Source organism: Sceloporus undulatus, chromosome 4, assembly GCF_019175285.1.
Source record: "Sceloporus undulatus isolate JIND9_A2432 ecotype Alabama chromosome 4, SceUnd_v1.1, whole genome shotgun sequence".
Classification (NCBI taxonomy): domain Eukaryota; kingdom Metazoa; phylum Chordata; class Lepidosauria; order Squamata; family Phrynosomatidae; genus Sceloporus; species Sceloporus undulatus.
Window position 1 is genome coordinate 109,109,437 of NC_056525.1, and position 17,691 is coordinate 109,127,127.

Sequence of the window (17,691 nt, forward strand, 5' to 3'; positions counted from 1 at the left end):
CTACAGCTCAGCTGCCATCACTATTCCCTAAATTCACAGATTTTTGTCAGGCTGTCTGTGGTTCTTACAAGTACATATGTGTTTTCATTTACACATTTCTGCCTACCAGGGACTTTCATGAACCAAGTATCATTCCCATAGTTTTAGTTGTTTATTGCCCTCAAATCAACCCCGACTCATGGTGACCCTGTGGACATCCATAAGACCCCCTTGACCTCCACTGCTCTGCTCAGATCCTGTAAATTGAGGCCAGTGACCTCCCTGATTGAGTCTCTCCATCTGGCATGTCATCTTCCTCTCTTTCTTCTGCTTTCTACTTTCCCTAGCATTATTCTCTTTTCTAGTGAGTTATGGATTTTCATGATGTGGCAACAGTTTCATTCATCTTGGCTTCAATGGAGAGTTCAGGCTACAATCTATTCTAAGACCCATTTGTTTTGTCTTTTTGACCATCCATGGTATCCTCAGCAATCTTCTCCAGCACCACATCTCAAATAAGTTGGGGAGTTTTCTATTTCCTTTTTTCATTCTCTAGTTCTCACATCCACACATGGTAATATGGAATCGCTTGGAAGATTCTAACTTTTAGTACCCAGTTGTATATCTTTACACTTTAGGATCTTGTCTAGTTATTTCATGGCTGCCCTTCCCATTCTTTTTATTTCCTGACTACACTCTCCATTCTGATTATTGATTGATCCAATGTATGGAAAATCTTTAACTATTTTGATTTCCTCAGTGTCTTGGTAGATCTTCCATGGTTACTATTTTTGTTTTCTTTATGTTCAGCAGTAAGCCTGCCTTTGCACTTTCTTTTACCTTCCTTAGTAATTATTCCAAGTCGGTGATGCCTTTAGGTGGCCCATTTAATTGCTAAACTAATAGTAATACCATGTACATTTCTATACCACTTATCAGTGCACTCAGCACTCTCTAAGCGGTTTACAATGTGTAAGCCAATTGCCCCCAACAAGCTGGGCACTCATTTTACCAACCTACAAAAGGATGGAAGTCTGAGTAGACCCTGGATCCTTGCAGGATCAAACTCACAACCTTGTGATTGTAGTACTGGCATTTAATCCCTGCGCCACCAGGTCTCCTTTATGATAAACCAATTACTAAATAGAAACTAAATTTTCTCTAATATCATGCACTTCCATCTGTCTTGATTTGGCAGGAATAGTTCTGACTAATGCTCTTATTGTCCCATGTTTTCCAGCTGCTTTTAAAATGTTCAGGTTTCTCTCTTATCTTCCCACTTTTGTCCTTTGTCTTCAGCATAGTTCAGTTGCTGCAAACTGTGCTCAAACTGCAAAAATTGACTGTATTCAATTAACTCAGTGGGAGAGAGAGGAAAGGCAGAATCTTGCCCTTTCCAGTAGACTCGGGCACAAGCAAAGAGCAGCAGCCTTTTCTAGCTTCTGCATCTTCCCGCACTAATACCTTTTGCCGTGTTGACAACACTGTGATATTGCTTGATCATGTTTCCTAGATTTCATCCATGAAATGCTGGAGTGCCTGCATTTATCTACCAGAACTAGCAAGGCCAGAGTACATGTGCATACCACGCAACATTTCATACATGCACCAAGACATCAGAGCTTAAAATTTGGGAAGCCTGAATGACTACAATTAATGAGGGAAAGAGAGAAAATGAAAATTAAAGGTAAATAATTAATATCACACAGATGAAATAATGAAAGCCTCAATGTCAACCCAATCTCTAGCTAAATAGGAGCTAAATGATAAATTCTAAGTAAACAAAAGGACGAGGCTCAAGTCAGTCTTAGCAGAGCTTAGGAAAGAAGGGGTCAATATTCTGTTTTTCCATTACGGAAATTCCAGTAAGTTCTTTTAGGCCTGTTACAGGCTGCCAAAATAAAGCTGCTTTGGGTCTCTTTGGCGGTATGCTGTTTAAATGATGCGTGCACCCTAAGAAGCTGCACTCCAGTGCTTAGGAATGGAGAGTGGCTTTGGCGCAACCTCCAGAATCTTAGGACCCATGTGTCATTTAAATAGCATGCCCTCAAAGTGACCCAAAGCAGCTTTATTTTGGCAGTCTGTAACAGGCCTTATATATATTTATTTTCACAGTAACCTGATCTAAGTAGCAAAAACTTAATTTAGTTAGGATCACTAATACATCAGAAAAATAGGCCTCACCTTGTGGAAGCAAGTGCCTGAAAAAGGTTTGTTGGCTTCCCTATAAGCCATTAAATTCTCAGTCAATTAAAATAGCACTGTTTACTAGCTCTGACTGTGAATTTAAATCCCATTTGGTTTGGATTAGAGGAACTCCTATGCACAGAAACTTCTACGTGGGTTTAAGAAGGTAAAGTTGATTTGTCCAAAGTGCAGACTATGCCTCTTGGGTCTAACTGCTGTCCTGCTTAAACCAGAAGTGCATCGTAGAATAATGTGTACTCTCCTGTTGTTACGTATTGCAAGAGAAGATTAGTAGTGATGGGAAAGCTGTCATCTGAACTAGGAAGCTACTGCTCCATTACTGCTCTTTTCATTGAAGCTTGGTAGACTTCCAAGAAAATGGAGGGACCCACAGAACAACTATTTTAAAATCCCAAGTGTGGATTAAAAGTACTTATTTAAGAATTAAAGCTAGATGTATAAGAAGAGATTCCATATAACAGTATTAATACTTAGGCTTCACATTAAATAGGCTCAGCAATGGAGCTTCCTATGTCCCCGGAAAATAGCATCTTGTTAATTAGCCTCCAGGGGCAAGATTACAACACTTGAATATACCAGCTATAATTTCAACAGAAAATCAGTTGAGAGTTTACTCTTCCACAGGGTGCAATGTTCAGCTCTTAATAGTAGGAAATTATTAAGAAATAATTTTCAGAGTGTGTTGAGAAAAATATTTCTTCAAAATGCATTGATTTCATTTGTTCAGCAAAAACCAACATATTTGATTAAATTTAGCTTTTAGTACACTTTTCAAAATAATAAAGTATTTCAAAATTCAGGATGAGGGTAAGAATGACCTCTTCACCAACTCTGTACTGTTAGTACCAGTTTTAACATCTGTTTCTATCACTTGTCAGTTCCTTGTGAAAGTCTAGTGGTGAGATTTAACTAAAATTGAATTACAACTAAAATTATCTACATATTGCATGAATCAACACATATTCTTACTTCTAAAGAAGGGTTGATTTAAGGGGAAAAAATCCATTTCAGCTGTAGCAAGCGGCAAAGTTCTTACAACAATAAATCATGATTGCTTGTTTAACACATTTGTCTTTCAATGTAAAGGACTGCTGCTCTACACCAGATCAATTCAGCTGGAACAATAAATACGCAGAAGCAAGCTTCTGTGCCCAATTTTCAAGTCTCCCATATGCAAAATGATGTTCCATAAATAGTTCTTGTTTGGCTCCTGATTAACATACACATTTATTGTTTTAATTTGGATAAATGATACCTATCCTTTTATGTTTCATTGTATCTAGCAACATGATCCAACATCAATAGATCTGTAGACTAACTATGTAATGCCCTTAAATATCTTTGTGGGCCAGGATCTTTAATGAACATAAGTTCTGGCCAGCTATAAAAGCTGGCTAAAAATGTGCATCCCTGAACTGCAAGACCCACAGTCCTATACACAGAGAGTAAATCCCAATAAACTCCCCTGGACTTCTAAGAAAACATTATAGAACTGCATTGTCCCAAAAACACCCCAGCGAACATCAGCGGGATTTGTTTCCAAGTAACTAGGGGTAAGATTAGATGGTTAAAACAGTAGTGCATTCTGGATCTCAGTGTGGTCATGATGCAGAATGCGCTGCAGTCAGCCTGATGGAGAACCTTATGAGGAAAGAAACAGGAGTGAGACTGTAGTCTTACTGTTTATGGAAATGGTATATTCTCAGACCAACTCTGTGGACTAGGGGTTAAGGCACTCTATTACTGTACATTTGTTCCATTCCTGTCTACAAAGTACAGTAGGTTGCATTGAGGACCTGTATGTCAGTCCATGGGAGTCTCGCTGTGACATGCTACAAAGTACCATCTTGTGCAGGGTGACCAAATGTCATAACCACAAAGGAGGAGAAGGCATCGCAAAATGTTGAACGCTCACGAAAAATGTAGAACAAGACAAAATAAAAGCTGCAAACATGCTCCTTAGTCATGCTCAAAATGGAGGCTATTTTGAAAATCCTCCTGGATAGAAGGTTGAAATATGGGACATGTCTTAGCAAAGGAGGATATCTGGTCACCCTGCATCTTGTATCCTAGGCTTCTTAATACCTACATGAAGCTACTGGGTTTGAGCATTAGGGGATCTGGAACAAGACTGATAACATTTACAATATGTGGACAACATTTACTCTATTTCTGTTACATCCAAATCAGGAAAGATGTCAATACTTGACTGCAGAGGTGGACTGGATGAGAGCCAAAGAGCTGAAGCTCAATCCTGATAAGACAGAGGGACTGTGGATGAGTTTCCCAAGTAAAGGAATTAGGCAGGTTACCAAGTCTGGCTAGTTTTTCATTCCCCCTGAAAAATAGATTTGCAGTTATTAACCTTTATTTTATTTTTTATAGGTGCTCCCAGATACACGACTATCAGTGCAATCTCAAGTGACTTCTATGGCTAGGATTGCACACTAAGAGCTTAGGCTAGTATCTCAACTGTGTCCACACCTGGAGAAGGATAGCCTGGTGATATGGTCTACATGAGGCTAGTTTGGGAGCTGCAGCTTATACAGAATGCAATGGCTCAGTTACAGATCTGAGGTGCCTTACCTCATACATACCCTTGTGTTTAAGGATCCATCCTGTCTACCAGTCTGATACTGAGCTAGGATTAAAGTTGATATTAATATACAAAGCCATACACAACTTGGGCCCAGGTTATCTCAAAATGTGTCTTCCATAGTACCAATTTCCAAGCCTACTGCAATATTCAGGGGAAGGCTCAGTTGTCCATGCCAGAAGTCTATAGCCTATGAATTTCTATCTAGTGGAGTCATGGAGATGGGCCTTCTCTGTGATGATACCTCTCAGGCCTCAATGCTGCCGTATTTTACATGTTGCTTTAGAAAACAAGTATATCTTTTTGCCCCATGGAGCCAATAGTTCACTTGAAATATTTCCTACATTACATTACTGTGTTTTTAATGCACTGTCTCGTTGCTTTGTTTGTAGAGACTTATGAATGTAAGAGCAAGTACACAGTATCCCTAATAAATATTTAACACTGTAATGTTAAACATGAAGTTGGCGCTCTAATTTGAAACAATTACTTATGAGTTAATTTTACATAGCCAATTTGCAAAGGACTAACTAAGCGTCACATGGCATTTTTAAAAAAATAACCGTATTGAACATTTGTTAACATATACCAGTATTATAATACACTAAGATGGGCTAGTAACAAAGAATTACTTCATACATCTGCAAATCAGAAATGGTTCAACACAAAAACACAGTTGTTGTGAAGTTGAAGGCTTTCATGGCCGGCATCCATAGTTTTTGTGGGTTTTTTGGGCTATGAGGCCATGTTCTAGAAGAGTTTATTCCTGATGTTTCGCCAGCATGAAGATGCCAACCACAGATGCTGGCGAAACAGGAATAAACTCTTCTAGAACATGGCCACATAGCCCGAATCTATCATAGGATTTTCTAGGGAAAATTTGTTCAGAAGGGGTTTGCCATTGCCTTCTACTAAAGCTTAAAGAGTATGGCTTACCCAAGGTCAGCCAGTGGGTTTCTATGGCCAAACAGGGATTTGAACTCTACCTTCCTATTGCCCTAGTCCAGTGATTCCCAAACTCTGGCCTTCCACATGTTTTGGATTTCAGCTCCTAGAATCCCAGGCAACTGGCCAAGATGGCTGAGGCTGCTGGCAGTTTACGTCCAAAACACCTTGAGGACCAGAGTCTGGGAATCACTGTCCTAGTCCAACGCTCAAACCATTACTCCATGCAGGTGTCTACAGTGATGCTGCGGTTCTGTTTTAGTATCAAATGCATTTCCCTCTTAACCAAACAGGAGTGGATGGGTGAAGATTATCATACCCAGTTTTTGGTGGGTAAATCACCCACATCCATTCTTTTCTACTATAGTTCTAGAACAGCACTATGCAGTTGTGGGCTGTGGACCAATGCTGGTCCACAAACCACTGGCTGCCATTCCTTGGCAAGTTTCCAGAGGAGAAACAAATAGCTGTAGCAATGGGTACAAATATGGTGCTAGGCCCACAACAGCTTAAGAAGCACTAGACAACTCAAGATTCATCTCCTGTGGGACAACTAGACTCACATAAACAGTATGAAACTGTCCCCAAAGTCAAACTCAATTGCATTAAAATACCCCTTAAAGTTTTGCGACTATAGTTTCTGTACTTGCAAAGCACAGTTTTAGCAGAGTACTACATGTCACCCAGTTGTTCATTAGCCACCTTGAGTCTCTATATTGGGAGAAAGGCAGGAAATAAATAAATAAATAAAATTATTATTATCATAATCATTATTATTATGACTATCCAAACTAAAGCTGTGGCAATCGCTAATTACACTATTAATGAATCCTGTAAGCTGCAAGCCTGTAAGAATACTGCAAGCTGCAAAAGATGTGCATTTTTATTGCAAGTTACTAGAAGATCAACTAAATTTATATGTGATACAAAATATCCTTGCAATTGGAAAACTGGAACTTGGATTGTACATCCTACTTAGTTTTCAAATTGGCTGAGTCTAGACTGCCAAGGGTTTCTGTGGCATCAAAGAAAATGATTAAAGGAGTCCCTCCAAAGCAAATTTGCTAGGGCACCAAGAGAAGCAGAGCAAGTGACTTCTAGTGAGGATACAATTACAAAAGTGAAAAGGTCAAAAGGGAAGGAAGAAAATCCAGGATTCTTTGCCCAATATAATCAAATGACTAATTTGTAAACTCAAATTATGAATCAGATTAGCCAAATTATCTTTTGGACCAGCCTCTCCTCTCCAGACAATTCTCCAAACATCCCAATACCTGTAGCTCCAATCCAAAATTGTCCATATTCAGAAAGCTTTCTGTGCCCTGCAGTCATAAATACCCAAATTCATTTGTTTATTGCCAGTATTTCAGATTCTCAAGATACCTTTTATTATTATGAGAAATTTTATATGTTTATGTTGGCATACAACACACAACGCTTACTCCCCACAGATTTTACATGTCTTTTCAATCCTAAAGTAGAAATACAGTGGACCCTTGGTATCCGCTGAGACCCCCGTGGATAAGAAAATCTGTGGGCGTTCCTGTCCCACTAAATACAATGGAACAATGAAATGGCATCCTTTATATAAAATGGCAAAATGGAGGTTTCCTTTTTGGAATTTCTATCTTTTTTGGAATATTTTTCACAGATGGTTGAATCCATCTGTGGAAACGGAAAGCCAACTATATAAGGAACATATGTACCATAAATCTATGTACAGTTACTTAGGAGTAAACCTCATTGAACCTATCAAGACTTGTTTGTGAGTAAACACGTATACGACTGTGTTGTCAGATATAAATAGCTGCACTGAATTTTTAAATGAGGACGAAACAAGAACTACGAACAATGTTAATTCATAACCAGAAGTGCTTGCCTCCCTTGATTCATAAAATGAAATGAGAATGGACAGCAAGTAAAATACCCAATCTGATGAGCAATGATCAAGCCTTTTCTCATCAAAGAAGACACTACAGCAGAAGCATCATGCAGAAAGCTAAACAGGTTACACAAGTAAAATTGGAGCAGTATACCAGATCTTACACTGTTCTCTATTTAATACTGGTCTAAAATACACTACAGAAATAATCCAGTTTGAGACTGCATTAACTGTGTTGGCTGAATGTTAGGGAATCCAGGGAAATTGTAGTTCATTGTGGCAGCAGGGCTGTCTAACAGAAAAGGCCAAATGTCTCACAAAACTACACATCCCTGGATTCCCTAGCATTGAGCCAGGGCAGCTAAAGCGGTCTCAAACTAGATTATTTCTGCAGTGTGTTTTGGACCACTCTTTTGGTTTCTTACTGTTAAAAAAAAGATTTACATAGGCGGGTTCCACACCGTCAAAAGTACTAGGGTTAAGAAGGGCTGTCCTTTCCGGATGCCCCTAACCCTAGTACGTGCCGAGCACGTACAAAATGGCAGCGCCCATTCTACATGGGCTCCGCCATTTTGATGTAGCAGATGCTTAGCGTCCGCATGTCTTGGCGCCATTATGACGCCGCAAGTGCGCCAATGGCGCTTTGCGGCGTCATAATGGAGCCGCAAAAAGAAGCTGCTTTTTGCGGCTTCTTTTTGCTGCGCGGAAGAGCCGCGCAGTTTGTCCGCTGTGGCTCCTTCACGCAGCAAACACCAGCGCCGGCAGACCGCCCTTTTGGGCGGTCTGTAAAGCGCCATAGGGAACTTTAAAAGTCTCCAGGTCTCTAAAGCACCTTGCAAAAATCCTCAGTGCATCTTTCCAAAGATGCTGGACCACTTTCTCGACAGTATGAAAGGAGCAGCACAGCGCTCAAATCTCATCTGACCCAGGAAACATATCCAGGTTGGCCATCTAGCCAAGTTGGCCCAATGAAGGTATGCCTCTTTTGTGGACATGGGATGCTATTCTACCTGGGCAATAAAGTGATGCGGCAGCTAGCCCCACTCCCTGAACCCAGGGCCCTCTCCTCCTCCTCCTTCTCTGTGCTTTACTCCACCGGACTGCTGTGCCTTCCTGACAACCACTCTTTCTGCTTCCTCCTCTACTACTACTCCTTCTGTTACTAGGGGTTACACAGCAGCCCAGATCTAGAGCAACACCTCCACCTCCTCCTTTGCTATTACTATGCTTGCATTGCAGCCCAGACCACAAGCGACACCACCTCCACCTGCTCTTCCTCCTGTCACTACGAGTTCCATTGCAGCCCAGATCCAGAGCAATACCCCCCAACTCCTCTGCTGTTACTACAGGTTGCACTGTATCCCAGATCGGAGTAATACCTCCTCCTCTACTATGCCTCTTACATTGCAGCTCAGATCCAAAGCAATACCACCTCTGCCCCTCTTCTTCTACTGCTACTCCTCCTGTTACTAGGGGGTGTGTTGCAGTCCAGGCCCCAGGCAATACCACGTCCACCTTCTCCTCCTCTGCTGCTACTCCAGCTGTTACTAGAGGTTACATTGCAGACCAGACCCAGACCCCCTCCACCTGTTCCTCTTCCTCTGCTGCTGCTGCTCCTCCTGTTACTAAGGGTTGCACTGCAGCTCCTATCCTGTGCAATACCTCCTCCTCCTCTGCTATTACTAGGGATTGCCTTGCAGCCCTGACTCAGAGCAATACCACATCCACCTGCTCCTCTTTTTCTACTGCTCCTCCTCCTGTTACTAGGGGTTGCACTGCCGCTCACATCCTGAGCAATACCTCCACTTACCCCTCTTCTACTGTTACTATGGGTTGCATTGCAGGTCAAACCCAGACCACCTCCACCTCTGCTGCTCCTCCTCCTGTTACTAGGGTTTGCACTGCAGTCCACATCCTGAGCAATACCTCCTCCTCCTCCTGCTTTGCTGTGACATTGCAACTCCCACCTGCTCCTCTTTCTCTGCTGCTCCTCCTCCTGTTAGCATGGGTTGCATTGCAGCCCATGCCAATAGCACCTCCACCTCTTCCTCTGCTGCTACTATGGGTTGCATTGCTGGACTCGGACCAATACCACCAGTGCCACCTCCACCGCTCCTCCTCCTGTTACTAGGGGTTTGCACTGCAGCCCCTACCCCAAGCAATACCTCCACCTCCTCCTCCTCCTCTGCTGTGAGACTGCAGCCCAGACCCTGAGCAGTGCCCCTCCACCTGCTCCTCTGCCTCCTTGCCAGGCAGCCCAGACCCAGAGCAAGCAAGCCTCCTCCTCCTCCTGCTGTCCCTGCCTTGGCTCACCGGAGAGGAGCTTGGGCCGTGTCCTCCTCAGGCGCCGGAGGGTCCCGGGGGGCTCCTGGCTGGCTCCATCCTCCTCCTCACTCCTCCTCCAGGCCCACCCTCCTGCTGCTGCTGCTGCTGCTGCTGCTGCTGCTGCTGCAAGGCGAGGCCAGGCTCCCTCTCCGACTGACTGCAGGATCGCCTTACGCCTGCTGCTGCCTCTGCCTTAAAGGGGCCGGACTTTCGCTGCTGAAGGGATTAAGCCTCCCAGCCACTGGCAGCAGCAGCAGCAGCAGCAGGTCACTCAGACATTGTCATAGAGTTACTATCTATCTATCTATCTATCTATCTAAAAACAAAATATTATATATATATATATATATATATATATATATATAGTTGTATATATGTATACATAATTTAATACAAATTTATTTTATATATAAATATATATATATAATTTATAATATATATTATATGTATTATAAACTATATATAAATATAAATTACTTATATATATATATATATATATATATATATACATTATAAATATATTATATATAGTTTTCTCTTTTTAAAATGTCTTTTATTCTTTTAATAACTATCTGTTTTAATATTGTAATAATTTAATTCCTCTTTAACATACTTCTTTCTATGTTTTTCATTGTACTGTTGTTTTTTAATGTTGTGAAGCCGCTCTGAAAGTCCCAGTTCGGGGAAAAGAGCGGGATACAAATAAATATAATAATAATAATAATTGTAATCATCATCATCATCATCCTAATAATTTTTTGTGGTTTTTTTGGGCTATGTGGCTGTGTTCTAGAAGAGTTTATTCTTGACATTTTGCCAGCGTCTGTGGCTGGCATCTTCAGAGGATGCTGGTATGGAAGAGAGTTGGGTGTATGTGTGTGTGTGTGTGTGTATATATATATATATATATACACACACACACACACACACACACACACACTGTATGAACCTGGGTTGGGAAGACTGTTTTGAATCGTAGAATTATAGAATCATAGAGTTGGAAGAGATCACACAGTGTGTGTGTGTGTATGTATATCCCACTCTCTTCCATGCCAGCATTCTCTGCAGATGCCAGCCACAGATGCTGGAGAAACATCAAGAATAAACTCTTCTAGAACATGGCCACATAGCCAGGAAAACCCACAAAAAACTATGGATGCTGGCCATGAAAGCCTTTGACTTCACAATAATAATAATAATTTCCATCTAGCACAAAGTGTCATGCTGCCAATCGTTGCGACATAAGCAATTAGCACAATTGCAACATCATATGCACAACCTAAATGCAGAGTGAAGATTTGGTTAAAGTGAGATGGGGTTTTTTAAATTAAAAAAAATTAAAAATTCAATTTAAAAAAATCAAAAAAATTAAAAATTGGAAATATTTAATTTTTTAAAAAAATTATGGGGCCTCTCCTTTCTCCTCCCACTGAGCTTCACCCCACTCTTAAAGCATTTTAAAGGGAAGTAAATGCCACAGCCCATTTCTGCCAAAAGATAGGTGTTTGAAGAGCAGTGGTGTCACCTGGTGCAGTCCGCACCCCCCTAGTGACCCCACTGCTCCCAGCCATGGATAATAAACCATATTGAGAAAGATCATGGCTTATAAGTGTTGGACGACAGTTCTCAAGACCAGGGTTCAATTCCCCCCTTGGCCATGGAACCCAGCGGGTGACCTTGGCCAAGTCACACTTTCTCAGCCTTATGGTGCACACATGCGCATGCACACAAACACCCCTCTGAAGAAATCTTGCCAAGAATAACCCCATGAAGCTATAAAACATTTAGGGGTAGTTGTGTTGGCCTTATAGCAAATCCAGTAGCATCCAAACAATGATACCTTTATTGGGACAACAAAAATGCACAATTACATGTTCAAGCTTTCGAAGTGACACTGGCTTCTTCATCAGGCAAAAAGGAGAAAAAAAATTGAAGATGTTAGTCGTAGGCCTCCATTTTCTGTTTCTGGTCTTAGTTCAAATGGTAGGGAGGGCTATCTGCAGGCTGGCACCTTCCCTTTTTGGCCATGGGGTCTCTGGTAGCCAAGGAAATTTAATGTCCATTTGCAGTTCAAAGAAGATATTTCCTTGGAATCCAGCATGTTTCCTTCCCTTGTGAAGCCACAGGCTCCTAAGTAGGGAGAGGACACTGGATTTCTCAAGAAGTCTTCATGTTTTGCATCAGGAAAACTATATTCTATTCTATTCATGGGGGTGGGGTGTGTGTGTGTGTGTATGTATATATATATATATATATATATATATATTGTTTTAAAGTTTGTATTTTTAACATATTCTGTGTTAACTCCTAATTGTTTAAACTTTTAAAATAGTTTAAATTTTATATTTATACATTTTAATGTGTTGTTGTTTTTAAATTGTACTGCTTTAAACTGGTTGTTCACCGCCTTGAGTCCCTTGATATGGGGCACAGAAAAGGTTGGGAACCACTGCCCTAAAGGCACCAAATCTTGGCTGCTCTTGGAGGCTACGCAGAGTCAGCCCTGGTTAGTCCTTGGATGTAGGCTCAGTTTCAAAAGAAGGAATGGGCAAAATCACCACTGAGGGGTATTTCTTGCCTAAGAAAACTGTATGAAATTCATTAGTCAGAAGATTACTTGAAGGCACATATGCATACACCATCAATTGGAAAAAACGTGTAGGCAGAAAACAACAATGTCCTAATCATACTTTCCTTCCAGGATGTTTAAAGCTTCAAGGTTAGACAGGTGTCTTGAAGGCATACACACAATGACTATATACTGATATCTTACTGACTATCTGCCAAGGATTATATCTTTGATTGTAAAAAGATTTAATGTGAAGAGTTAATATTTGTAACATATGGACTACGACTCTGGAGACCCCTCTTGGCCATGGACCTTGGATGAGTCACATACTCTCAGCTCCCAAAAATCAATCAATCAATAAAAATGATAGGTTCCAAAGGAGGCAAAAGGAAGAGAAAAGAGAAGAGAGATGAAGCCAAATAAACAAGGCCATCCTCATAAAGTGAGGAAAGGGGGAGGAAAATGTGCCCCCACTAGAAGATGGGGCATAAGGCCTCATCTGTGGGAAGTTAGAGTTGTCACCAGAAGAGCCTCCCTTTGCTTTCCAGCACATATTAGAGGTTACAACTGCTTCAAAAATAATGCTGCTTGTGATGTCTTTTCACCACATACACACATACCGCCTACCACTTGTTTCTTTTTAATTTGCAGTCCTCTGTAAGGGATGAGACAGAACTCTGCTCCTCTTTTGCAAACTTTACAATAATATTATAATAGTGTACACCAGTGCTTTGTTAGACACTTGATGTGAGGGACCAGCAATTATATATATAATATATATATTCCCAACCTGACCATTGGGTACAATGCTTTCTTTCTTTCCTTGAAACTTGCCAGGATTGACCAGGCAATGACTCACAGATCGGCACCAATTCAGGGGCCAGCGCTTCGAGTAGCACTTGCGTATACTATTAATAGACTATATAAACATCAGCTGATGCTATAATAAACCTATACTTCATTATTATATTCATTCTGTAATTATAGTTGTTATTGCAATTACAGTATTGCCATCTTTCTTCTAAAGAGGTCAAGAAATGCATGGGGTTGTCTTCCTCCATTTGTTTTATTTTTCACATCGAGCCTGTAAAGTAGGTTAGGCCGAGAGAGAGAATGAGCGACCAGGCTAAAACCCAAATGAGCTTTATAGATATAAAAATATAAAAGATATAAAAGCTTGAGTCTATTTAATCTGTCAAACTAGCTATTGCACAAAACTGGATCTTTCTGTTGGTTCTTCAGAGTTACTATAAGTTGGTACAACAACAAGCATGATAGTTGACATTTACACAAAATACCTCATCCTCATGTACATACATCATGATAGTTCTTGCAAGTAAATGAACACCCACATACTCTTAGGACACAAGAAGGGAACACTTTCTAGAGAAAGGAGAAAGGATTCCCAAAACTCTCATCTATCCAAGACAGGAGTGTACCAAATGTGGCCCATCAGATGTCATAGGACTGTAAACCCCAGGATTCCTCATCACTTCCTATGCTGATAGGAGTTGCAATCAACAAACATCTGGAGGTACACATTTTTCCCATCTTGGATTTATGGCATTGGTCTTCCACTGGCAGAACAATTTAACACAATATGTATTGCTTGTAACAGTCTGGCTTTAAGTTTCTCTGAATAACATCACAGCTTTCTGTGATTAGAATGGTTATTCTATGAACTACTAGGAATGAGTATTAAATGCATTAAATTTTAAATCCAGGAATGGGGTTTGGAGAACACACATTTTTGGTCATCCAGATGTCTTAGACTTCAACTCCCATCAGCTTCATGACCAATGACAAGCAAGGGCTATGGAGCTGACATCCAAAATATCTGGGGGGGGGGGAAATATTTGAAAGGCCAAAGGTTCTCTTACTTTAATTATTCTATTTACAAAGTGCTTAAAACAACTGTGAATTGACTAATTTTTAGGAGGTTCCTTGAGCATGCCATCCTGGGGGCAGCTGCAAGCATGAATTAAAGGAATATACTTTACATGTAATAGAGAAATCCCGGGTTGAAAAACATTTGGGACAGAATGCTTCTGTATGTAGTAAAACAAGATTCTAATGACCTGGTAGTGGATGATGACATGCTTGGATCCAGGGTAATCTGAGCTTTTTCCTCTGTCCTCTGTTTTTCTTTTCATTGCTATTTTTCTCCTCCTCCGGCAGAAGTAATGCACCATGCAAATTTATTCTTAGCTCTTTGAGACAAGGGGATCTGATTGCCTCAAATATTCTGGTCTCGTCATGTGTCAATATAGTTAATGTGTTTTAATTGCTTTGTAAACGCATGCTCACAGAGAGACCAAAAAGCAGAGAAGAAATATTGTCAATAGCATATTAGATAGACTTCTGCAGTGAAAACTGTATGATGTTAGTTCCCCAATGATACTGTATCATGCTTAACTGGAAGGGACATTCTTTTACAGATAGTGTAGGCAAAACTTCACTGAAATTATGTACAGTATGATCAAGTCAAATCCCTGTATCCTTAAGATTTAAATAAGTGTATTTTACCTTCTTCTGTATAGGTTTTTGGCTACCAGGCCAAGGTGGCCCTCTCCTGGATAGCTTTTGGGTTGCCCCATTAGCTCCTTTTCAAGTTTCTGATCAGGACAGTAATGCTCTTATAAATTCATATTTATAGGTGTTTAAGAATAGATATATTGTATGTACAGCTCTTGCAAGATGCCTTGCCAGCTGCCTTGAAGACGTTGCCAAAACATCTGTTAGAAACATTTTAAATAAATGAAAATACAGAAAAGGTAGTATGAACTCAAAGCTGTACTATTTGCACTCAAACTCAGCTAAAAGGTGTTTGTATTGTCACACTCCTTAAGTAGACAATCATGTAGATCCCAATTATATCACTTAAAAGTATGTATCTGTTCACACTGGTAAGGACAGGACTCTCTAAAAAGGCTACTTAAGTCAACATTTAACTTTTATTTAAAAGTTCAAACTATCTTTCATCCAAAACAGTACCACCAAAGCAGCCAAAACAAAGTATCTGAATGCTAAGATGTTCATAATGATAAAAGAAATTGAGAAAATAAACTCTATGGAGGGGGGATAAATCCCACAAACCACAGCAGGACTAGGCATATAGGTGTCACACAGAGGAAAGGGGAAAAGGAAGAACAGATACTGTCTCTGCAGGGTTGGTCTGCCAAGCTACACCATTCAAGCATGATACACATTCAGATTGTAGAGTGAGAGAAATGGTATTGATTTAAAGAGGGAGAAAGCAGAAAACAAATTATGAAATGGATAAGGAGGGGAAACAAGCAAGGACAGAAGATACGGAGGATGTGAAAGGGGTGTGTGAGGCACAAAACATATTCTAAAGCCTACCCCAGCTAACATGGGAACTGACCATACTGACCAGGCATATTCCAACAAAACCATCACCAGTAATAGGGGTTTTAAAAATATAATCAAAGGACAGTCTTAAGAATGTCATACCAGATATTTTCTGAATATGTTAGTATAGTTGATATACTCATATGTACCAATATATTAACAACTTGGCATCATTTGTCAGAAAATAAGTTGGTTTTCTTTATCATAATAATCTTGGAAACATTGATGAAAACCCTAGAGGGCAGGAGAGTTGTCAGCTTTCCAGATGATGTTGAATGGCAACTTCTTTCATCTTTAGCCAGGATAGCTAATGGTGAGGAACTATGGGAGTTACAGGGCAACAACATCGTGGTGCAAAATGCCCCAGCCCACCACAGCCAGTTACAGGGAGCATGTAGCTTCAATGGCCACTGTTTTTGTTTCCAGGCACAATTCAAAGTGCTGGTCATGACCTATAAAGCCCTACATGGCTTGGATCCAGATTATTTGAGAGACCGTATCTCCCCATACAAACCTGCTAGAGCCCTAAGATCTTCCAGGGAAGGCATTCTCTTGGTCCCAGCACCACCACAGCCTTGGCTGGTGAGGACACAAGAGAGAGCTTTTTTGGTAGCAGCTACTGCCCTCCATGAGAAGCATGGCTGGCCCCGTCCCTGCTTGCCTTTCGTCGGCAAGCAAAAACGGCTTTATTCAGGCAGGCTTTTGATGTATAACCATGGGGTGGCTTGGGTGTTTGTTATATAGGGTGGGTATCATGGTTTTAGTGTGGTTTTAATGTCTGTGATTTTATATTGTTTTTAGATGATATTTTAAATTGTTTTATTGTAATATGTTTTTAGAATTGTTATTTGTGAGTTGCCTTGGATCCCTTTCGGGGAGAAAGGTGGGATCGAAATCAAAATAAATAAATAAATAACCAGCTACCAGCTACTGCTGTAAAGAGTGGAAGCCTATAGTGATGTCTATAGCAAGTGGAAAAGAAATCAATAGGCTTGAGGGCAAAACAGACTGGCAGTAAGTGCCGACATGGGGGTGGCGTGGGAGTGTGGCGGTTAGTTGCCGCATGGCTAGGGATGCCATATCCCGCCTGGGGGCGGGACTTTCTCGGTTTGGGGCGGGTCCACACGGTCCCGCCCCGGTTTGGCCCCGCCCTGGGACACCCCCCCCCCCTGCGACAGACGCCAGGCAGGGAAATGAGCCTCGCATGAGCGAGGCCCGTTCCCTGCTTGGCCTCCTCCGCCGAGGGAGGCGGCCTGGCTCTCCTCCCTCTTTCCAGGCCTCTGTGAAGGCCAAGCCTCCACAGAGGCCTGAAAAGGGAGCAGATTCCTTCTCCACTTGGGCTCCGTTCACGGAGCCCAAGCGGAGAAGGAATCCTCGCCGAGCGGAGGGATTCTTTTTCCTTGGGCTCCATTGGCAAAAACGGAGCCCAAGGGGAAAAGAATGCCTCCCTGGGGGCGGATTCCTTCTCCGCTTGGGCTCTGTGAATGGAGCCCAAGCAGAGAAGGAATCCTCCCCTCAGCAAGGCTCTTTTTCAAATGTAGGACCCAAAAAAAGTAGGTCCTACATTTGAAAATTTTGTCCTACATTTGTCCCGGTTTAGAGGTCCTGACTAATGGCAACCCTACGCATGGCCTGACACTGCCCCCATGTTGCTGGGAAGCTGCATGGCTAACCACAAAGGCGGCAGCTTCACGGCATTTCGGCAGCACAGCATTTACCCATGCTGCACTGCAGAAACACCGAAAAGCCGTGGCAGTGGCAGTAAGGAAGGCTTTTTACCACTTCAAAAAGGAGCGGCATTATGTTGCTTCTTTT

The 17,691-nt window shown here is 41.4% G+C and overlaps 1 protein-coding gene across 1 annotated transcript in view; it reads right to left on the reverse strand.

Annotated features, from left to right (window-relative positions):
• Positions 1 to 10,017, reverse strand: part of TLCD4 (TLC domain containing 4) — a 37,076-nt gene extending 27,059 nt beyond the window's left edge. The window contains exon 1 of the mRNA XM_042466209.1: positions 9,924 to 10,017. The gene's annotated coding sequence lies outside the window, so the exon portion shown is untranslated. The remainder of the gene's footprint in view (positions 1 to 9,923) is intronic.
• Positions 10,018 to 17,691: the final 7,674 nt, after the last annotated feature.